At 45.6% G+C, this 6,633-nt stretch overlaps 1 pseudogene; it reads left to right on the top strand.

Annotated features, from left to right (window-relative positions):
* LOC106721806 overlaps positions 1-6,360 on the top strand; it is an 8,764-nt pseudogene extending 2,404 nt beyond the window's left edge.
* Positions 6,361-6,633: the final 273 nt, after the last annotated feature.

Raw genomic sequence — 6,633 nt, 5'->3', positions numbered from 1 at the left:
ACCGCTGGCGGCAGGCGCAGCTGCTGGGCTCGGCCGGCGGCGCCCTGGCCGGGGTGCCCGTCTCGCACTTCGCGGGCATCGACGGCGTCCGCGCTTTCCTGCACTCCTACTCCCAGGACGTGTCTCTCACGGCGGGCCCCAGGAAGAGCCAGTGGAGCTTCGGCCCGCCCAGCTCTGCCGGCACCCTGCCTCGGCCGCCGGCGGGACAGGGCAAGGAGCCTGCCCCGGTGGATAAGGATTCAAAGGTGTGTGAGGCGGACCAGGCTGCGCTGCAGGTGAGCCGACGTTTTTGTATTCTGTTGCCCTTGTTTACATTCTGGTGTTTCTGTCTTTCGGATCATTGTTAGTGTCTGAATTTATATTTGATAAACGGAATGCCTTTTAATTGGTATTGAGGAGTAGCCATAGATATTATGACAATTCTTGCATAGGGAAAGGGCTTTTTTGTGTGTGATTCGAAAGAATGTTGAAGACACGCGTTCCTTTGCGTCCATGGCTTTACTATAGGGCAGAGGTCAGCGACCCCCTGCACGCATGCCGAGCATGGCATACGAAGCCATCTTGCTTGGCACAGCACCACCAGTCCGGGCTCTAAGCAGCTGCTGCCAGCCATGGAGCCCATGCTGCTCCCAGCAGGCAGCTGGGAGGCTTCAAGCGCTGTTGCAAGGCGACCGGGCTCCGTGGGCTGGCTGCAGCTGGGAGGCTACAAAGAGCTGCGCGGGGGTCCGGCATGCTGACCCTCCAGCACCTTCCAAGGTAGGCAGTGTGGCTTTTTCAGCACTCTGGCCCCAAAAATGTTGCCTACCCCTGCTATAGGGGATCTGATCATCAAGGTCTACCTTTGTGGTTATTGATAACTGCATGTCTGCAGTTTTGATCCTGCTGTGGCTTAACACATACATATGACACAAGTTTTGTTTTCAAAACTTTGGGGTGCAGTTTCCACAAAGCCCCTGCACCTATATCTATGAAACTTGGCAGGCTTCATGCACTCAGAAGGTGCTACCATTCTTGCAAGTGTCATCAAAATCAGGATAGAAATGACCAAGTTATAGGCTGTTTTGTCCTTCCCCATCATAGCCTATGGGCGAAACATGGGAACAGCAGTGAAACAGTGAAACAGCGAAACATTTCGGCTTTGTCTTCTTTTTTTTCTGGGTCGTTTTGTTCCGAGGCTGTTTCGACTGTATCTGTTCCATTTTGATTTTGCTGTTTTGACCTTGAAACAGGTCAAAATCAAACTGGTGGGGAAATTTACTTATCTCTGATGCTAGATTATTTGCTTTTCCTGAGTCATACATTGAATTTTCTTATGTTCTTAGAATTGTTAACTTACAAAGAGAATTTACTGTCAGTGGTGGGCAAAATGTAGAAGGACCATTAGGCCGTGGTTGTTATGTCTCTTGCTACTACTATCCCTTCCACTTTTTAATATGGGCTACTAAGAATCAGAAGTACGGGGCAGTGACCACGAGTAGAACCAGCCCTTTTCAAAATTTGCTGGGTAAATACTGTTCTAACCTGTGCATAAAAAATTCTAGTAACAAGAGATTCTACAACCTGTCTCTCTAAAGTCTGCCAGTGCTTCCTGACCCTCATTGCTGGAAAGGCCTTAATAGGCCTTAAGGATGATTATCTGATTTTTTTGTTTAAACCAGTAACAGCCAAAACACATAAAACTTAAACAAAACACATAAACCTTATGTGGGACTTACTTTTATGATGGAGAAGGGACTTTGTGATGCTATTTTGTATTTCTGGAAAAATTGTTTGTTCATTTCAGCCATCCTTAATAATTTTACAGTAATTAGTTACATGCAGAAATGTTATTTAGTGTTTTGTATTTGGCATTAAAATTTGGGATCATAGTTTGGTAGTATCATTTTTTTTGCAAGTGTAAATTCAAGTATTAAGACTTACCATTGCATATTGTTAAAGGTATGTTTTGATGCATTTGGCCTCTTATATAATTTGCATTGTTCGTCTTTATATTTGTATCAGAGGTAAGATGTGTCTTACAGGGACACATGAGCAGTGATATGAGGTTTGGAGAGAGGTTTCCTGTTTGGAAGAGAGGAACCTCTTCACATCAAGTTACATTTGGGAGGTGCATATAAGAGACAATGGCCAAGTTTTTAATTACAGTTACATTCAGGAAATTGGAATTTTAACTAGCTGTCAAGAAAGATTCCTATAGTGTGGGTGATCATCAGATAGACTTGAGAGAAAAGAAAATTTAAAGTGGGCAATATAGACTAGCTGGGGTTATAGTTTCACAGGTACAGTGTAGTTTTAAAACCCAAGTCACCCACCTAAGTAAGAGCTCAGTGGATGGGAAAAACTTTGCTTCCTGTTAGTTACTTTATATTGTTCTTAGCTGGTTTTTACATTTCTGTATTTTTCTGCGGGTCATGTAATGTTTAAACTGAAAATTGTGATACACAGTGGCAGTTTCTGTGCCATTTCACTGCAAAGGGTGCATACCAAAACGCGCACAAAAATGATGAGGACATTCTGTAATTATGGCACTGCATGTGAACAGAGAAATATTCTTCTTGTTTCTCTATACCACATTTGACCATTTTGTTACACGTGCTTGTGCTCATTTTTTGTTCTTTGTGAGATCGTTCGTTTTACAAGTGCCTTCAAGCAGTGGTCACTGCAGCAAGTGTTGTATAGTCTGAGGCTCTGTGTAACAGTTACAGGTGGTTGAACCCGTGGTATTGCCCCGCTACTTCATTAGTTCCTGGGAGGATCCACCTACAGTACACAGGCAACTGAGACATCACCACCTTTGCTATGGTTCATCAGCAGCTAGTGGCAAGAGCTCAGTGCCTGGAACGTTAATTTTTTTGCTATCAGGTATTTTCTTCAACCTCTCATGCCACGTCTCTGTAGTTGTATCTCTCTGGGGGTAGCATTGAGAGGTTGGCTGCTGGTGAGGAAGCTCCTGCATGACTTCAGATTTTTTTTTGCTATGGGTTGGTTGTATAGTGGGTGTCTCACATATTTAGTTTGTCTTGATTGTTCCATCCTGCTGACCACGGCTCTACTCATTTCAAGTAGAGTGATGCCAGACACCAGGCATGGGTGACTGGTGCCTCCTGAGTCTGCGGGGATACCCGCAGTAGCCGCCAGCGGCATCAGCAGTGGGTCCAGAGCTGGCCAGCATCTGCAGACGCTGCCAGTGGTGTCAACAGCATGGGCAGCAAGGGCGGAGCTCGCGAGCTCCCGCAGATGCCGCCAGCAGCATTGGTAGCAGGGCTGGAGCTGGCAAGTATCTGCAGACATCGCTGGCAGCATTGGCGGCGAGGACAGGGGAGCTCTCGCAGACTCCACTGGTGGCAGGGTCAGTGGTGGAGGCAGAGCCGGCGAGCTCCCGCAGATGCTGCTGGCAGCATCAGCGGTGGGGCCAGAGCTGGTGAGCATTCCTAGATGCCGCCGGTGGTGTCGGTGGTGGGGCGGCCTTGTTACGGGGGGCACGTGCCCCCCTGACCCCCTCTCTGCATCACATATAACAGCAGGTACACACTGTTTTGGCTGATAGGGTTCAGACATCCTGTGGTGCATCAGTAGCTATAATTCAGAATGTACTTGAGGCACTTAACATGTATGTATCACTCCCATACATGGCATGCATACTTGCTAGAGGAGCAACTAGGAACCATAGTAGTCATTCAGATGATTGATGAGCTGTCTCCCCATTTAGAGTTTGTGAGTTTATATAAAATGTTGTTAGGAGTGCTCACCGTTGCTTTTGTCTTCATGAGAGGGTTTGTCTTTGTATGAGAGGGTTCAGTCGAGCCTGGGTTTGGACGGAGGGACAGTGGTGTCCCAGACGATGTGATGTTGAACTGGTGGATGATCTCTTGGTTTTTCAGATGCAAGGAACATACTTGTGTTTTTGCTGGGTTGCTGTATAATTGCATTTGAATGTAATATGATGTTTAGCCTATTATTGCTTCACTCAGGGGGGTTTCAAGATGGTCAAAGCCAGGGTTTGGAGCTGTTATGCACAGGTCAACTGCATAGATGTAACATTTTGTTTTCAAATCAATTGGTTGGTCATTCATATAGATATTATATAACTGCCATGCAATTATGCTTCCTTGGGGGAGGCCATTAATTTATCACCTCTATCTGCTTAGCTTCGCATCTAGTTTGACCAAAAAAAATTCTGTTTTTGATCAGTGTTCATATCAGCTCTGTAAGGTGTAACTCATTTGTTATTTCCAGGGCCTCCTGGAAGAGCTGCCAGTGGTTAACTTTATCATAGGTGGCTGTTAGAACAATGGACACAGCTCTGGTGATATGGCCTCTTTCAAAACCATCCTCAATATATTGATTTAGATTGAGCAATTGAACAATTATTGATTTTCCAGGCCAAAAGGCACTCTGTTTGGGGATTAGATGTTTATTCACATATGTGGCAAGCCAGTTCAGTGTCAGTCATTCCTACAATTTGTCTGTGTGGTATAGTTAACATAGATGTGAAGATCTTTGAGTCAGATTGATCTGTCCCTGGCTTTAGAAGTGCCACTATCTGAGCACGTTGCTATATCTTTGCAATTTTTTGGCTAGCTGTCCATAAGTCATATAAACAGAGGAGCCATCTTGAATCTGAGGTCCAAATTGCTTGATTTATTCATTAAGTATGTTGTCAAGGGAAGCCACTTTCTTGGTCTTCAGTGCATTAATACAAGCCTTTAACTCTGTCATTAAGAAGGGGCATGTAAAACCTAGGTCTTTAGGGTACTTATACCTTTCCAGTTGGAGTTTTATTTGTTTTGTTTTGTTTTGTTTTGTTTTTTGAGCTTCTTCCATTGAGAAGCATCTGATAAGCAATTTGGTTAGCAGTGACATTATGATGTTAGTCTATCTTTCATGGGTTGTCCCTTGGTTTCTGTATTGTTGCACTTGCCCATGACTTTTTACTATTACGCAACATATCATTTGGCTCAATAAGGTCTGCCAGGATTTCCTGCATTCTTCTGTGATGGCTAACATGAGCCCTTCACCTATAGTGATGGTGATTGTGGATAAAAGGTCTAGTTCATAATGTGGCCCATAGTCTTGGTAAAGGTCAATGGTTTGTGGAGTGAAGCCTGGGATGTAATTCATCTGGCAGCCCCACAGGATGTCCTTCTTTGCAGATTTCTGTACAGCTTGTCCAAAATGAAAAATTATAAAGAAATGAGGATTTAGAAAGCAGTTAAAATTCAGTTTATATCTAGCTTACATAAACAGGGGATATGTTTCACTGGAAATTGTTTTATTACCTAGCATGCTGTGAAGGTATTGAAAATTTGAAGGTTGGATGGCTAGGTGGCAAGTACTGCCCTTGCCCTTCTTCCTGTCTCTTCTGGGGGTGGTACCAGCTCAGACTCACTATCTGATCCCTCAGGAAATGGCCAAAAGGTCCCTTGTGGGCAATCTCACCAAGGATCTGGGGCTCAGTGTGAGAGAACTGCTTGATCACAGGCTCTGGGATGTCTCTGCTGCCAGAAGACAATTCTTCACAGTGAAGAAAGAAAACAGGAACCTGTAAGGGAGTGACCAGATAAACAGGGAGGAAACATGGAGGAAGGTGCCGCTCTGTGCCCTCACTTTGGAAAATGTGGTGGAAAGTCCACTGAACACGTTCCACATCAAAATCAAGATCTAGGACATTAATGACAAAGTGCTGCACTTTGTACAAAGCAGCAACACCCCAGAGATCAATGAATTGACATTGCCAGGAGCCTGCTTCTCATTGAGAAATGCCCAAGACCCAGAAGTGGGCTCAAATTCCCTGCAGTATTACCAGTTCAGCTCCAATGTGAACTTCATGATGATGTCAGCGAGAGTCAGAACAGGTGCAAGTACACAGAGTTGGTGCTGCACAAGCTGCTGGATCAAGAAAGCCAGCACGCCTCTTCTTGGTCCTCATGGCCATGGACAGGCAGCAACCTTCCAGAATGAGGAGAACTTGGGTCTGACTAAACGTCACTGACACGAAAAAGAACCATGCCCATCTTTACCTGGGACATCTGCAAGGTTCATGTGCAGAAGGTGCCCCCATGGGCTCCCTAACGCTCTAGATGAACACCTCAGACATCAACGAGGGTGTCAATGCACGTCACCTATGGGTTCAGTGACACACTGGAAACCACAAGCCAGAAATTCAGTCTGGAAGCAGAAACAGGGAAATTCATGGTGAGAGAAGCCTTGGAGTTTGAGGATACAGCAGCCTACACCTTGGCAGTGGAGGCAAATGACAGTGGTGGCCTGGTAACTCACTACAAAGTGGAGATTGAGGTTGTGGACAAGAATGACAATGCACCTGAGGTGACTCACCTCCATGTCCAACCCCATCCATGAGGAATCCCAGTCCAGGACCATGATTATGCTGATCCATGTCAATGATCCAGATGACAGGAAAACAGAGAGGTGGCCTGCCATATTCTGGACAACCTTCCCTTTAAGCTGGTATAGTCCTCCAAGAATTACTAGTTGGTACTGGTGCTGCCTCTTGTGTCCTTCCTGCTCTTTCTGACTGTCACCCTGGAAGCGGGGAAAGGGAGCAGGGGGAGCTTGTTTTAGGAGTTCTCCAGCTAGCGATGGAGGGTGGGATGGGTGAATTGGAGGTCCCCC

The sequence above is a fragment of the Alligator sinensis genome, unplaced genomic scaffold (genome assembly GCF_000455745.1).
Source record: "Alligator sinensis unplaced genomic scaffold, ASM45574v1 scaffold1278_1, whole genome shotgun sequence".
NCBI lineage: Eukaryota > Metazoa > Chordata > Crocodylia > Alligatoridae > Alligator > Alligator sinensis.
This window is presented reverse-complemented; position numbering and strand designations above follow the sequence as displayed.